This window comes from Erinaceus europaeus, chromosome 2, assembly GCF_950295315.1.
Source record: "Erinaceus europaeus chromosome 2, mEriEur2.1, whole genome shotgun sequence".
Classification (NCBI taxonomy): Eukaryota; Metazoa; Chordata; class Mammalia; order Eulipotyphla; family Erinaceidae; genus Erinaceus; species Erinaceus europaeus.
The window spans coordinates 161,883,867-161,901,532 of record NC_080163.1 but is presented as its reverse complement, the minus strand read 5'-3'; positions in this window follow the sequence as shown (position 1 = coordinate 161,901,532).

Sequence of the window (17,666 nt, the reverse complement as noted above, 5' to 3'; positions counted from 1 at the left end):
AGTTAACCCAATTGTCAAACATGTGATTATAGCAATAACTATCTACTGTCTTCTTGTCGGGCTGAGCTTCATTGACGGGAGACAGACGACCCAGGACTCATGGCTGGGTTGTACACAGTATCTCTTTATTCATGCAGGACGCAGTGCAATCTCTACCAAGCTAAGCTAAACTAACAACTAACTAAAACGAACAAGTAGGGTGTGAACAGGATGTGATGCAGAGAGGGTGGAGAGAAAAGTGACTGGTGAAAATCAGGGTGTGAAAAGGAGAGGATCAGGGTGTGACAAGGAGAGGGGGTGGAGCAGGTGAGAATTCTACCACTAGACCACCAATGCCCTGGAGGGAAGGTGGTGCTTTATGTAAATGTAAGAGTGATTTATGTAAATAGACGGCAGTGGTTATGTAAATAGAATACAGTGGTTATGTAAATAGAATAGTGTTAAGCAGGGGGGGGATTTAAACCAAATGAAACAGAAGGGGTTTTTAAAAGCATACCAAATATCTTCTTAAACCTTACACTTCCTCTATAGAGCCTGTATTTCCCACAGTCTTGGAACCTCTAGAATGGGGCTCACTTTCCTGCATGCTACTCTCAAGTCATATGAAATGAGATTGCATTCCGCTGATTCCAACCTAATCAACTCAATAGGTACCACCTCAGCATGCTTCACTTCAGACTGTGTCCAGAGACTTCAGGTGTGGAAAGACAACCCTTCAGCCTCATTACTTGGGTGAGACCTATCTTTTCATAGGATTCTCTAATCCATTCCAGGAGGTTCACTTCCTAAGAAAGTCCTAAAACCTAGATATAGACCAGATCCCATAAGATAGAACATAAGTTCACATATATCCATAAATTAGGGCAAAATATATACATGAAAGCACAAATACGCAATAGTCTGTAGTGAGTCAGTATCAAGTTCATAATGAAATAGTATCCACATAGACTTAGATACCCTCCTCACCTACTTCCTATTACAGTTCTCTCACTCACTCCAAAGCTAACCTTAGCAAAACAAGGACTGCAAAAGCTGAATAAGCGTAAGAGACTGTCATACTTTAATGATGACTCTTTAGTAACTATCAGGCCATTCCACCAGCTGGGGCCTTAATTGGGGAGTCCTGAGATTCCAAAACAGACTTGATAGGCCTAGAACTCAAATAAACCCCTCTTTCAATTGTTACTGGTCATTTCTATCAGGAACAACACAATAGACCCCTTTGTTGGCCCCCATAGGACCTTGCCTGCAACCTGGATTAACAATGGTAGAGAATGTTCCATCCTCTGAAGCGAGTATGGATAACATACTCTATGCTACACCTGAGGAAGATGGGTCGATAATGACCACAAAATGTGAGCTCAGATCTAGAGGGGTGCAGAGGTCACATAGGATCCTAAGCTGATTATGGGCCCCAGATCACATCAAACTGATGGGGCTTACTGTCATCAATATTTATACCACTTTCCCATATTAGGGAGCTATTCTCTTCCCTGATCCAGCTTTCTGATCTATTTTTCCCAGCCATGACATCATCTCCCCAGACAATAACTTGGATCCACCAGCATATTAGGTTTCATGTTCAGGGTCAAAAAGAAAAAGAAAAAAAAAAAAACTAGTATAGCCACAGGCCCTTTGGAATTTAACTAAAACATTCCTACTAGCTATCTACAAAATGGAGGATGCCCTAACTCTTCATCTACACTATTCCAGCCCTTTGCTACATGATTGGTCAACAGTTTGTTTGACTTTGATGTTAACTGTCAGGTTCCAGATGCTAGCTGGATGAGACCAGACTGCTCTGGACAGACAACCCTACTAATATGTCCTGGAGCTCTATTTCCCCAGAGCTCCACCCCACTAGGGAAAGTGAGAGGCAGGCTGGGAGTATGGATCAACCTATCAACACCCATGTTTAGTGGGGAAGCAATTACAGAAGCCAGACCTTCAACCTACTGCATCCCACAATGACCTTGGGTCCATACTCCCAGAACGTTAAAGAATAGGAAAGCTATCAGGGGAGGGGATGGGATACAGAGTTATTATGGGAATTGTGTGGAGTTGTACCCCTCTTATCCTATGGTTTTGTCAGTGTTTCCTTTTTATAAAAAAAATTAAAAATTAAAAAAGGAAAAATGGCTGCCAAGAGAGGTGAATTCATCATGCATATACCAAGCTCCAGTGATAACCATTGTGGCAGGAAATTGTTTTTCCAATAGGGCTCTATATCCAAGAGATTCATGTCTAGAGTTGAACCTATGAATCTGGACCTTAACAGTTCCATGTGATTCTCTTGTTTGATATACAATCATGATTATAAAGTTCCTTCTTGCAAGTGTTAAGGAGAGCTGAACTGTTCTATTCAACTTGAAAAAGTGGCAGATGGGCTGGAAAGACTATGTTCCATTACTATTTTGTTATTTTGCTTGACTTTGATTTGTCTCTGGGCCCATAAATATGGTCAAGACTCTACTGTCCCATTAACACTTGGTTCTGAGCACCAGTACCTATAGAGAATTAATATGCTTGCTTCTCTAGTTCAAAGATCCGTAAAGGGTTAAGCCATAGATCCCACAGAGCATAGAGATTGAGGTGACAAGGAAAGAAAGCCCGAGGAAGTAGAAAGAAAAGTGGGCAATAACTCAGCTTGGTGTGGAAGCCTTTTCCTTTTTTCTTTTGCCACCAAGGTTATTGTTGTGACTTACTGCTTATGTGATGAATACACTGTAGCCACTGCTTCCTGGTGGTCTTTTCTTCTTCTTTTTTTTTATTTGATAGAACAGATAAACTGAGAGAGGAGGGTGAGATAGGTAGGGAGACCTGCAGTACTTTCTTCACTGCTCCTTAAGCTTCTCCCCCATGCCTGCAGGTTGGGAGCATGGACTCAGACCTAGGTCCTCAGGCATGGTAATATGTGTGCTTAACTAAGTACACCACTGCCCAGCCCAGCTTTTTCTTAAATCTAAAAATTTACCTTGATGGCAGTGAAGAACAGGTGACTTCTGTTTCTAATTCTCCAATTGTAGTATACGTATAAAAGGAGTCAAAGAAGAATTCAGCGCCACTCAGTAGTTATATGGATTGGCTTATTTGTTTTATCTATATTTATTGATATCTTAATCTGTTATAGGAAGGGACAGATGCTGGGGAAGCAATGAGGAATTAAATGGACTACCCCTTGCCTGGATGAAGCTTACAAAGGGGTGGTAAAAGACATTAAACAAATAACAAGATGAATATATAAGATGGCACCAGTAACATGGAGAGACTAAGTGCTATAAAGGAAAAAGTGCTAAAACTCATGAGGGCCTTGTTAACTATAATTCTTTTATTTGCATGCATTAGAAAACCAACTCAAAATAGTTCAAGTAGAAAATAACATCAGTCCAGGTAACTTGATCTCACTGTCTTTCCTCTCTGAGCTTCCTTCGCTCAGGTATTTCACCATACTGTCAGTGCTGGTTCCCAGCAACTCTATGAATATGACTTTAGAATTTGTAGTTAAAAGAAAAACTGAGAACTTAGTTTTCTTAGTGTTTTCTTTCTTTTTTTTTTTTTTTTTTTTTGCAAAATCTTAGGGTGGGGGAGGGCATGAACTTACATCTTAGTTTTGACAGTTTCCAAATGCTAAGGGGTGGAGAGAATTAAAGTTGAAAACCCCACCAGAATCAGAGACTGGTGAAGGGAAGAGTCCCTAAAAATGTGGAGGTTAAATTGGAAAGATGAAATGCTTCAGAAAAAGACAATGTGCACACAGGAACAAATTACACTAGGTGTGAGGGGTTGGGAGAGATGTTCTATATAAAAATGCTTCCCAGAAAGAGATGCCCCTTCCCTGCTTTTGAGAAGTTTTAGTAGGTGCATTGAGGTGCAAAGAGGACAGGAGACAGAGTATCTGAGCTATTGTTTGCTTCTCTGAATCTTTTAAAAATGTCAAGGCATGAATAAGTTTTTTGAAAAAAATGTATGTAGAAGCAACAATTGTTGATTAGGTATAAGGTGGAAATTATCTTGGGTTGCCTCCTTCAAAAGAGGCATGTACTGGCAGGGACTGCTTCTGATGACGTCAACTTGAACACTAGGGCAAGTATTGAAACTAGTGATACTTTGACCTGAGTTGTATGGTTGATATAGATATAAAATTTATTTATCTTATGTATTAAAAACTTGGGGGGGCAGGGTGGCTACACACTTAATTGAGCACACATATACAGGGATGTTGCTTCAAGTCCCCTGTCCCCATCTGCAAGGGTTAAGTTTGATAAACAGTGAAGTGATACCTCATTGTTTCTCCCTCTCTATTTCCATTTCCCTTCTCAATATCTATTTGTCCAATCAAATGAAAGAGAAAAATTTTTTTAAAAAAGGAAAAATGGTTTTTGAGAGTGGTGGAATTGTAATTCAGGCACAGAGCCCCAGAAATAACCCTCGTGGCAATAAAAATAATTAAAAAGTTAAAGGCTATATCTTGTCTTAAACTTTTGTTAAGTGGGAGATTTTGATCACTGTTTGTTTCCACTGTAACTGTTCTACTCATATTTTCCAGTTCCTCCTGGCTCAGTCTTGAGAAGTTGTGTGATTTTAAAAAACTAATCCATTTCTTCTAGATTCCTGACTTTGTTAAGAAACATTATAGTTTTTCATAAAAGCTTCACATAATATTTTGTATTTCTAGGTATCCATTGTGATTTCTCTCCTTTTATTTATAATCTCTGATTTGAGTCCTCTCCCTTTTAATGTAAATCTGATTAAGGATTTGTCAATTTTTTCTATCGTTTTGAAGAGTCAGCTCTCTCTCTCTTTTTAAATTTTTTAATATTTATTTATTTATTTATTTTCCCTTTTGTTGTCCTTGTTTTTTATTGTGGTTCTAGTTATTATTGCTGTTGTTATTGATGTCATCATTGTTAGGACAGAGAAAAATAGAGAGAGGAGGAGAAGACAGAGACGGGGAGAGAAAAATAGACACCTGCAGACCTGCTTCACTGCCTGTGAAGCAACTTCCCTGCAGGTGGGGAACCAGGGACTCAATCCAGAAGAGTCAGCTCTTAACATCAATGTCTTAATGCATTTTTTCCCAATGGCATTTAGTCCAGCTTTAATCTTTGTTATTTCTTTCCTGTTTCCTTTGAAATTGATTTGTTATTTTTCTAGATCACCCATGTTCATTTGAGCTTTGATTCTGTCTTTGTATGGCTATGCATTTCCCTTTTAGTGATGCATTATCTGTGCCCCAAAAGTTCTGGTAGCTTGTGTCACCATTTGTTTCTAGAAATAAATTTATTCAAGGACATAGAAAAAAAACTTTAAAAGTTTATCTGCAACAAAGGCATACCCAGAATTGTCCAAAAATTTTTGATAAAAAAGAACCAGAATGGAGATACTGTGTGCTTCATGACCTCAAATTATACTATGCGGATATTATAAATAAAACTGTTTGGTATGGGAATAAAAGTAGATACAACAACAAGTGAAATATAAGTGAGAAAACAGACATAAGCACTAACTTATGTGGATCAAAGACCTGAATATTAGACCAGGAACTATTAAATACATAGTATAAATCATTGACAGGATACTCTATAATTTTTGGAAATATCTTTTACGTATAAAATCCAATAGCAAGGAAAGCAAAATCAAAAATAAACCAGTGGAATCACATCAAGCTGAAAGCCTCTTCACAGTAAAAGGAATCACCACCAAAACAGAAAGACAATCCACCAAAGATCTTTACATGCAATATAGGGGGTCAGGCGGTGGCGTACCTGGTTAAGCACACACACTATATCCGAAGAGGACCAATAACCAAAATATATGGAGAACTTACAAAGTTCATCAATGTATAAACAAAAAAATCCATCAAAAGATCAGAAAAGGGACAAAATCTTCACCATAGAGTATATACAGATGGCCAAAGGATACATTAAAAAATATTCAAATCCACTATCAGAGAATTGAAAGTAGAGACAACAATGAGTAGCCACTTCACACACGTGAGAATGCCATACTTCAAAATGGTCAAAATAGTAACTGTTGGTGAGGATGTAGGGCAAAAAAAGAGAACACTTTTTTAAAAAAACATTTTAGTTTATTTATTTTGGATAGAGAAATTTAAAGAGAAAGGAGAGTTAGAGAGGAGAGAGAAGGGAGAATACCTGAAGCACTGCTTCAACGCTAGTGAAGCTCCCCCAATGCAAATCAAGACTACACTGTAGTATGTAATATGTAATATGTGCACCACCACTCTTCTACACTACTGGAGGGATTGGTGTAAATTGTTCTAACTCCTGTGGAAAAGATTTTGGAGATTCTTCAACACTGGAAATGAACCTACAGTACAACCAGGCAATTTCTCTAAGAATCTGTCCAAGGAAAAAACAAACAAACAAAAAACCACTTATCCAGAGAGCTTTTTATACACCTATGTTCATAGCAGCTCTATTTGTAATAGCCCAAACCTAGAAGCAACCCAGATGTTCAACAACAAATGAGTGACTAAGAAAGCTGTTTATATAAACACAACAGACAGAAACTCAGCTATCAGAAAATGATAAAATCATATATTTTGCCTTATATTGCATAGAACTTAAAGGGATCATGCTAAGTGAGATCAACTAGGAGGAAAATAAGAAAAAACAAATTATATCACTTATAGGTGGAACTTAATAAACATGGAGAGGGAGGCAAAACGCAGGCTGGAACTTGGACTAGACATGGTCTGTTGCAGCAAAATCAAAAGATGTATATTTTGTATATATGTCTTTTATTGTCTCCTCCCATCCTTATTATATATTCCCCCCTCCTCCCTTCCTTCCCCTTCTCACCTCCTGTCTCCTGTCCTTTCCATCTTGTTTCCTTTGCATTTTCTTTATTTATCTCAATACTTGTATGTGTGTGTATGTGTGTAAACCTGTTAATTTATTTCTATACAATACTTATTTGATAGATTCACAATTATAAAACATTCTTAAATCTGAATATACTAGTAAATAAATAAGTTTAGCAGAGCAACATCTTTTTATATGCATCCCTAAGTTTGTCAATTATATTGTTTTATGGTTTTCTTTTCTCATAATGCCATGTTTCATTTTATGTTATTTGAATTTTTTTACAATATGTTTTTCAAGTTTTAGTACTAGCCTTACAAAGTGATTTGATAAATACTATTTCATTCTCTATTTTTCGGAAAATGTTTGCATCAGATTATGTAATTTTTGTTTAAATTTTGATAATTCAGAAATAAGGTTAGCATTTTCTCTGTAGTAAAGTTTCAAATTAAATACTTGATTTATTTAATATTAGGTTGGCATCAAAGTCAAATGTATGTTTTCATGTGTAAAAATGCATCATGATTTTCCAACAACCAAATAATTATAAGCCTACTCAGGTTTTCTTTTTGATAACTATTATTTTTCAAAGAATTTCCCAATTTTATCTATACTTTTAAATTGACGTAAAGTTGTCCATAATATTATATTGTATTTTATTTTATCAGAAACTTACTCAACTCTGGCTTATGATGGTGTGAGGCATTGAACTTGGGACCCAGGAGCCTCAGGCATGAGAGTCTGTTACCTCCCTTACCCATTATTATCTTTTAAAATTTCTTTAGGATCTATAGTGTTATCTTTCCCATTATTCCTGATATAGACAATATTTTACTTTCCTAACACCCTCCTTACCTTTTTTTCTGTTGGTCGGGCTACAGTTATGTTTATCTTTCCAAATAATTGACTTTTGGTTTCACTGATTTTAAAACTTTCTTATTTTTCAAGTTTGAAACTGGTTTCTGGAAGAGAAATCATAATAATGTTTGGTCAAAGTGCTGAGTCTTTGTTCTGCTCTGTCATTTGTAAATATACAGTAATACTTTCTTAACATTATACATATGTACATGTATGATTCATATGCATGTATATGTGTATATATAACATATTATATATAACACAACATAGCACATTATATGTAACATATATTCTTTTAAAAATAATTATCTTTGTTTATTGGATACTGACAACCAGAAATTAAGAGGGAAGGGGATGATAGAAAGGAAGAGAGAGAGAGAGAGAGAGAGAGAGAGAGAGAATTTACCCCTGCTTCACCACTTGGAAAGCTTTCCATCTGCAGGTGGGGACCAGGGACTCAAACCTAGGCTCTTTAACATGTGTCCTCAACCAGGTGTGCCACCACCTGGACCCAACATATATTCTTTTAAAATACATTTTATTTATTTTAGATAGATACAGAGAGAAGTTAAGAGGAATGTGAAAGACAGAAAGAGAGAGAAAGAGACACTTGCAACACTGTTTCACCATTTATGAAGCTTCCCTACTACAGGTGGGGAATGGGTACTGTTGTTAAAATTCGGCGGCTCCTGCTGGGTTAGCTTCATGGGCGGGTAATAGAGATGACCAGAGACATACGGCTGGACAGGGAAGCTGTATTTCTTTATTCAGGAACAACAATTTATAAATTAAGACAAACTAATCACCAAACAGAACTCTGCTGTCTCTTTGCGGAGGTGCAAGCACTCTCAAACTCTGCAACTCTGGAACTCTCGAACTCTGGAACTCTCTTCAACTCTCCAACTGTGGAATTCTCTAACTCAGGCGGGGTTCCTAGGGGCGGGGCCAAGCAGGCCTGCGAAACTAACTGGACTGATCCAATTCTCTTGGCGGGGGAGAACTACAACAACACAATGTAAAGCATATAACAATTCCCCCTTTTCTTTTTAACTAAATGACTATAGTATCAAGGGTGTGGGGTGAACAGAAACCTCTATCATACAGGCATTTTTTTTTAAAAAGAAACTGGCACAAACATGGAGAAACATGTAAGCAAGTAACAAAAACCAGTGTGCTGCTAAGGGAAGGCCTGAGGGGGCCATTTTTGCCTCTGTGGGCAAAACTTTATCAGCTTAAAAAAACATTTCTTACCTCTGGGGGCGTACTTTTTGCCTCTGGGGGGTGTACTCTCTTACCTCTGGGGGGCGTACTTTCTTGCCTCTGGGGGGCATACTTGCCTCGACGGGCATTTGCATGGGGGCAGGGAACGGCCTAGAGTCCCAAAGGCAGCTGGCTGCAATTTACTTACTATGAAACAAAACTTGTTATTAGCATATTTCTAATAGAGAAAGAATTTGAGACTTTTACATATCAACAACATATTTTAACCTTTTGTTACACCCATTCAAGATGGAGTTGTGCACAGGAAAGGAAACCTCAGGCATGAGAATAATTAGCATAGCCATTGTGCTATCTACCATTTCTAATAGAGAAGGTAATGAAGAGTTTTACATATCAACAAGTCTATTTAACCTTTTGTTTGGACCAACTTAGTTAAAATATATTGATTGTTCACTAATTTTTACCTCAGACTTTAAATGTATGTTAACTTTATCTTTATGAAAATTACATTGAAAACCTTTTTCATTTAACTTTGACTAGTAAGAATTTAGCCTTAAAGTTACTGTTTACCAAACTTTAAACATACACATAAACATGGTCATTAATACACAAGGAGAGAAACCTTTGTTATGAAGACATGTCATTTTAAACACGAATTTAAATCTGTACTGTCTTAGTTGTTGGGGGGGGTGTGTTGTCCAGTGGTGGTCTCTTGGGCAGCTTCACTTCTAGGAATTGAAGGTTGCGATCTCTGCACAAATCTCTGCGTACTCCAGCTTGTCTGCCTTCAGACCGGACCGGCAGCTGGAGATCTCGTGTGCCCAGTTTTGGCAGGGAGCCCGGGGGTCCGGGAGGTCTGGGATCGTTCCAGAATTTATAGCAAGAGGGCGGGCAGGCCAGCTTTGTAGAAGGCATGGGCCTAGGTGCCCAGGGGTGGCGGCCATGATAGGCCGCGGCGGCCATGATAGGCCGCCGCGGCCCTGCCCCATGGCCCTGCCTTGTCTGCTGCCCTGTTCGCAGTGGCCGAGCAGCGTGGAGGGATCACGTGTCCAGTGCCCTGCGCCACGTGGTGGAGAGCCGGCTCCTGTGGGCTGGCCTCGGGCTCTTGCGTGTTGGCATCGGGCTCCAGCATGTTGGCATCGGGCTCCTGCGTGCTGGCATCAGGCTCCTGCGTGGTGGCATTGGGCTCCTGCGTGGTGGCATCGGGCTCCTGCATGCTGGCGTCAGCCTCCTGCGGGCTGCGGGGCTGTGGGGCTGCGGGCGCAGTGCGCGGGGTTGTCTGGGCGCAGCCGGCTGACGGGCTGTTTAACCAGGTGGAAAAGGCAGCTCTGCGCCTCACCTCCCGCCCGCTGGCTATTCCCACTGGCTGTTCTGAGTTCGCCCAAGCGAGTGGTAACCACAGAGTGGTCCAGAGATAAATGTTCCAGAAACAGCAAAACAGTCTCATGAAGAAAGAGCAGAGGCCTTTGGAGATCTCTTCACAAGCAGAAGAGAAGGCCATAGTGCATAGGTAGCCAAGTTGTCTTTACTTATCTGAGAGATGCGCAGGTCAGGTCCATGTGGGCGCCATTTGTTGTTAAAATTTGTGGGGCTCTAGCTGGCCGGGCTAGCTTCACGGGCGGGTAACAGACGACCAGAGACATACGGCTGGGCAGGGAAGCTGTATTTTTTTATTCAGGAACAACGATTCATAAACTAAGACAAACTAATCACCAAACAGAACTCTGCTGTCTCTTTGCGGCAGAGCAAGCACTCTCTCTAACTCTACAACTCTCCAACTCTGGAACTCCAGCGGGGTTCCTAGGGGCGCAGGCCCGCGAAACTAACAGGACTGATCCAATTCTCTTGGCGGGGGAGAACTACCCAATGTAAAGCATACAACAGGGTACTTGAATCAAGATCCTTACATTATGCACATTACATTACATTAAAATCAGACTGAATATACACATCACCTTCTGAGCACTACTTGATACAAATAACAGATAATTTCAATATCCTATGTTTCCATGAAAATATAATTCAAATACATTTATGCTTTCCCCTGTGATTTTTTAATTTGACTCATATGAACCTCTTAATACATGAAAATATATTCAAAACTCACTCACAATATTTATTTTCAACAAGACTTCAATAGAATGGAACATCCTCATCTTCTCATAAAGGTCATATTTTCTTTTTAATAGAGTAAACAAAAGAAAAAAAACCTATAATCCAATAAGAAGTAGGCAAAATAGTTTTTGAAAGAAAAAATACCCCTCCAAAAAAGTGAACAAAATATTTGAGTATTTGAATGGAAGAGATACACATGTCCCATAGACATAGGAAGAAGTGATCCAATTTACTTATCATTAGAGCAATGTAAATTAAAAATTACACTGAGAATCTACCTTATACCTTGTGAGAAAGGCCTATATCAACAAAACAGAGACTGATTGGATTTCATGAGGTTGTGGAGAATGCAAACTGGTACAGCCCCTTGGGAGATTGTATGGAGTGTACTTAAACAAACAAAAATGAAATTACCACTCTTAGGAATTTATCCAAAGGACAAATGCAAGCACAGCTGCATTATTCCCAATAGCCAAAGAGTGGAAGCAGCCTAAATGCCCATCAACAGATGATTAGTTAATAGGTTATAGGACATGTACTCTATGGAAGACTACTATGCAATAAAAGTACAATATTGTTTTCTTTGGCACAAAATGGGTGGAACTAGAGATTATTATGCTTAGCAAGTTAAGTAGAGAGATGAAAGATAGCTACCAGGTACTTTTGCTCATACGTGACATCTAGAGAACTGAAGTACATACACCTTTTAAAAAGTTGTTTCTAAGACATTGCAGGAACTATGGTAGTTATCTGTTGTCTTGGGAGGTAGGTATAGACACAAAAATTTAAAAGTATAGACACAGAAAAAAGAAAGAAAGAAAGAAAGAAAGAAAGAAAGAAAGAAAGAAAGAAAGAAAGAAAAAGAAAGTATAGACACAGAACTTTAGTGGTGGATGTGATTTAGAACTCTTCCCTGTAATCTTAAAGTTGTGTAACCAACTATTAATCATAAATACAAAAAAAAAATAAGTCAAAATCAAACTATTCAGTACTGTTACTACTATTCAACATGCCAATAAAATACAAAGAAAGAAAGAAAGAAAGAGAGAAAGAAAGCATTCCATAAAGGAAAGAGTAAATATTCTTCATTCACAGATAATATAATAATCATCTTAGATAGAAAAGTCCAAGAAAATCCAAAAGGAACTGGAGGGTCAATTTTCTTTGTTTTTTCTTAATTTTAGAATTATTTATGAGAGAACCAGAGCATCACCTTGGCACATGTGTTACCAGGAATCAAACCCTTGATTAGACCTCTTGCTTGAAAATCTGATGTTTTATTCAGAGTCACTTCTGGGACAGAAGCTCACTTATGTTTTCATTGTGGAAAAAAAATCTGTTCTTTCTTCTTTGTCAATGAATATGAGTGTTGTGGCTATTCTGAATATGTTACAGGATTAAAAACTAATTCACTTTTGGAGGATGTTCTGGAGGATAAGCAGAAATCTCAGGAATTTGGAAAAATTGTTTTTCACAGATCACTTGGGAGGGCACTTGTGTTGCAATACATGTGACCCAAGTTTGAGCCCAGTCCTCAGTGCACTGGAAGAAGCATCACTGCAATGATGCTTTGCCTCAGTCTCTGTAAAAAGCTCATTTGCAGTAGTGAAGCTACTTTCAGAGCAAACTCTTTAAAAATAATAAAAATGGAGAAAAGAGGAAAGAACTTGCTTTCAGAGTGTTATTAATTTATTTTTGAGGTAATGTTGGTTTACAAGATGGTATAGGTTTTCAGACTACTCTTCATATATATGTTATCACACTGAATCCACCAATATAGTACTTGTCACTAAAAGTATTATTATTCTTTTTACTTGTGGTAAAATATATTGAACATAACGTTTTCTGTGTTAATCATGTAAAGATAGAGCACTTCAGAGCATGTCTAGCTTCCCTTTGGAATAAAACTAAAATATGCCTATTAGCTATCTACAAAACAGAGACCACCCCCAACTCTTCATCTGCACTATTCCAGCCTTTAGGTTCATACTTGGTAAACAATTTGTTTGGCTTTATATGTTAACTCTCTTTTAAGCCACTAGGTTCCAGATTTTCCTGGACAGACAACCCCACCAATGTGTCCTGGATCTCTGATTCCTCAGAACCCTGCCCCACTGGGGAAAGAGAGAGGCAGCCTGGGAGTATGGATAGACCTGTCAACACGCATGTTTATTGGGGAAGCAATTAAAGAAGCCAGACCTTCAACCTTCTGCATCCCACAATGACCTTGGGTCCGTACTCCCAGAGGGTTAAAGAATAGGAAAGCTATCAGGGTAGGGTATGAGATACAGAGTTCTGGGTGGTGGGAATTGTGTGGAGTTGTACCCCTCTTATCCTACGGTTTTGTCAATGTTTCCTTTTTATGAATACAATAAAAAACTTTTTTTAAAGGAAAAAAAGTGCAGAGTCATATATGCAGAGCTCCCCCAGTTCATAAACTTCCTCACCAGCTCGTAGAATTACAGTGACATAGCATTACCACCCAAAAGTCATGGTTTACATAGTACAGCCATCCTCCTGTGCCTCAGTTTCCTCATCTGTGAAAGGGAGATAATCATAGAGTGTACCATATCAAATTGTGGGAATTAAGTAAATCTATCAATTAGTATGCAAATATCTTCATATTGTGGCTAATAGATCCACAGTAAATCTTGATTACTATAATAAACATTCAGTAGGGTGTATAGGGTGCCTGGGGCATGCATGAATCATTCTGAGGTTCTGGGAAACAGATCTCCCTTACCAAGGAGTTTACATTCTAGTAAGGGAAAATAACTGAACAGAGGAAAATAGAATAAGGAAGGACCAGGTAATGTCCTATCTGGTACACTATCTGTATCTAGTACAGTGATGCCTGGATGGGTTGACTGGAATGGATGTTTATTCAGGGCTCAATTGAGTGGCATCCAGCAGAGAAGCAATTACACAATCCAGACCTTCTACCTTATGCACCCCATAATGATCCTGAGTCCATACTCCCAAAGGGGTAAAGAATGGAAAAGCTTTCAATGGGTGGAATGGGATGCAGAACTCTGGTGGTAGAAATTGTGTAGAATTGTACCCCTCTAATCCTATGGTCTTTTTTTTTTCTTCTTTAATATTTATTTTATTTATTCCCTTTTGTTGCCCTTGTTGTTTTATTGTTGTAGTTATTATTGTTGTTGTCGTTGTTGGATAGGACAGAGAGAAATGGAGAGAGGAGGGGAAGACAGAGAGGAGGAGAGAAATATAGACACCTGCAGACCTGCTTCACCGCCTGTGAAGTGGCTCCCCACCTAGACACCTGCAGACCTGCTTCACCGCCTGTGAAGCGACTCCCCTGCAGGTGGGGAGCCGGGGTTCGAACCGGGATCCTTATGCCGGTCCTTGTGCTTTGCGCCACCTGCGCTTAACGCGCTGCACTACAGCCCGACTCCCAATCCTATGGTCTTATGGATCATTACTGTATCAATAAACAGAAAAAGAAAAACACAACCCCATAAACTTCTGGAGACAGAGCCAAAGCTGCTGGATAGAATCTGCCTTAGTGTGGTGGAGAAGCAGGAAGAAATGGGGTTCAGGTGAGGGAACTATGACCAAGACTCCCTATTTTGTAGGCCAGAGTGAGATGTTAGTCTCTCTAGTGATGCCACTAGAAAACTCTGGAAGGATATCAGGCTGCAAGGTGAAAAATCTGATGGAACAGAATTACTACAGTGTTCTTGCTATTCTAATGTCTTTTTGGCACATTATTAGCAATTAGTCATGCTGACCCAGTACATCCAATCATTAAAAAAAAAAAAAAAAAAAAACTAGTGGAAATAGAGATTGTTCCTGGGAATGACTCTTCTCTTACAACTTTCTTCTTCATGCCACAGCCCAGAGGCAGGACCATGGTTATCCAGGACAGTCTTTATTTTGTATTTTATTTTATTGTTTTATTTCATTTATTAACACTTTATTGAAGGGGGTAATGGTTTACAGTACAGTTGTTGACACATAGGTGCAACCTCTCATCTCTCCATTATCAGTGTCTGTAAAACACTCTAACCTCTATCTGAGGACGTTTTTCCATCATTATGTCCCAGAACACCAAGGCCTACTCCCCCATATTTTTCTTCCCCAGTGTTTGTCTAGTTTCACTTCATGTTTTCCCTTTTTGTTCTTGCTTCTTAATTTCAACATATGAGTGAGTTCACCCAGTATTTGTATGTGTCTTTCTGGTTTATGTCATTCAACATAATACCTTTGAGTTCCATTCAAAATATGGCAAAGAAGAAGACTTATTTATTTTAAAGAATGTATTCCATTTATAACTTTGTTAGACACTTACCTGTCATTAGACATCTAGGTTGCTTCCAGGTTTCAGCTTACAAATCTCTGCAGAGATGTCTTTGTTTCCTTTGAATAAATTTCCATGAGAAGAAATACAAGGTCATAAGATACCTTCCTTTCTTCTTTTTTTCTTTCTTTCTTTCTTTCTTTCTTTCTTTCTTTCTTTCTTTCTTTCTTTCTTTTTTTTCTTTCTTTCTTTCTTTCTTTCTTTCTTTCTTTCTTTCTTTCTTCCCCACCGAGATTATTGCTTGGGCTCAGCAGTGACACTACAAATCCACTGCTCCTGATGTTTTTTTTTATTATTTCTATTTTATTTGATAAGAAAGAGAGAAATTGAGAGAGGGGAGAGAGATAGGAAGATATGTGAAGTCCTGTTTAACCACTAATGAAGCTTTATCTCTGCTGGTGGGAGAAACTTGGGTCTTTGCATGTGTGCTTAACTGCATGCACCACTCCCCAGTCCCCTGGATAGGTCCAATTTTAGTATTCTGATGAGTAGAAACCCACTAGCTGTTCATTGAACATAGTCCATGTATACAGCACTGTGTTGCCCCAGAGGTCTCTGCCCACTTCCTTGAGTGAATTTGGTCTAGCTATGAAGGGAAGACTTGCCTGAAAGATTTAATAGGTGGTTTGAGGCAAGGTCAAAATCTGGTGTAAGCTTGGATGGCACACAGACAGCAGGCTAAGGGATGCAGAGTTTCAGAGACCTGGAGGGAACCAGCTTTGATTTCAGAGTTACCATGGAGAGTAAAGCAGCAGGTTCCCTGGATAGAAGATTCCCAATCTGACTCTCATTCTGTCAAACCTGTAGGGAGAAAAAAAAAAGCACTCAGGAGAGAACGTGATAGTACCTATCTCACTTGGAGTAGGTTCTGCTTCTCTTCATCCTCCACTGCCACACCACACACACAAACTCTCCCCCCTCCCTCTCCCTCTCCCTCTCCCTCTCCCTCTCCCTCTCCCTCTCCCTCTCCCTCTCCCTCTCCCTCTCCCTCTCCCTCTCCCTCTCCCTCCCCCACCCCTCCCTCTCCCTCTCCCTCCCCCACCCCTCCCTCTCCCTCTCCCTCTCCCTCTCCCTCTCCCTCTCCCTCTCTCTTTATTATGAGCACAGACCTTCAAGCCTCTGGTCCCCACCTGCTGAATGGAAACTTTAGAAATAATGAAGCAGTGCTGCAGGTATCTCTCCCTGTCTCTCTGTTTCCTCTCAAATTCTCGTTGTCTTTGTCAACAAAAAAGAACACAAATGGCTTCTAGAGAGTGACTATTTTTTTTACACAGTTATCAAGCCTCAGCAACAATCCCAGTAGGAATTAAAAAAATACCTGTGATCTCACTATAAGTGATAGATAAGTTTGCAGTTGAACATTACCTCTCCAACCTTTAAATGTCTGCAGGTCAATAAAAATCATTCAGGACTGGGAATCTGCAACCTGAATATCACTTTTTTTTTTTTTGGTGTTGCTATTGTTGTAACATAAGACAGAGAAAAATTTATAAAGGACAGAAGACAGGGGGAGAGAAAGATAGATACCGGCAAACCTGCTCCACCGCTTATAAAGTGACATCTCTTCAAGTAGGGAGCCAGGGGCTCTAACCAGGATCCTTGCCCATTCCTTCACTTTGCACTATTTGTGCTTAACTTGATGTGCCACCATCAGAACACCCCCCCCCCCCGCTGAATTGCCTAATTTCAGTCTTAAGAACTAGCTCTGCAAGTCCCTCCACCTATTATAATTTGGAATTTTCAGGGAACCTGTCTCTGAAATAAGCAACCAACCAGTTAGCCAACCCACATTTATTGACACAAGCCTGGTAAGATTTTATGAAGAGCATGTAGTTCAATTGCATTCATATAGGTTAATCACCACCCTGTGGTGGCTAATATCTTGACTCCAGACTGATACCCTGTGTCAGAATCTCAGGTCCACCATTTGTGTGTGCGTTTATGTGTGTGTGTGAGTGTATTTGCTGTGGAAATCACACATGAAGCTCTACGTCTCTTTCTAAAATACAAGAACAATAATAACATCTTTCCTTCAGGACCTTATGAAGAAGAAGAATAAAAACACGCCACAAAGTACCTAGTGAAATAGTTCTACTTAGACCTAAATACCCTCTTTACCTACTTCTTATTACACTTCCGTCAGTCAAAAGCTAACCTTATCAAAGTAAGGGCTACAAAAGCTGAATAAGGGCAAGAGACTGGCATACTTTAATGATGACTCCTTAGTCACTATCAGGCCACCCAATCATCTGGGGTCCTAGTCAATATGTCCTGGGATTCCCACACAGTCATGATGGGCTTAGACCTCAAATATATCCCTCTCA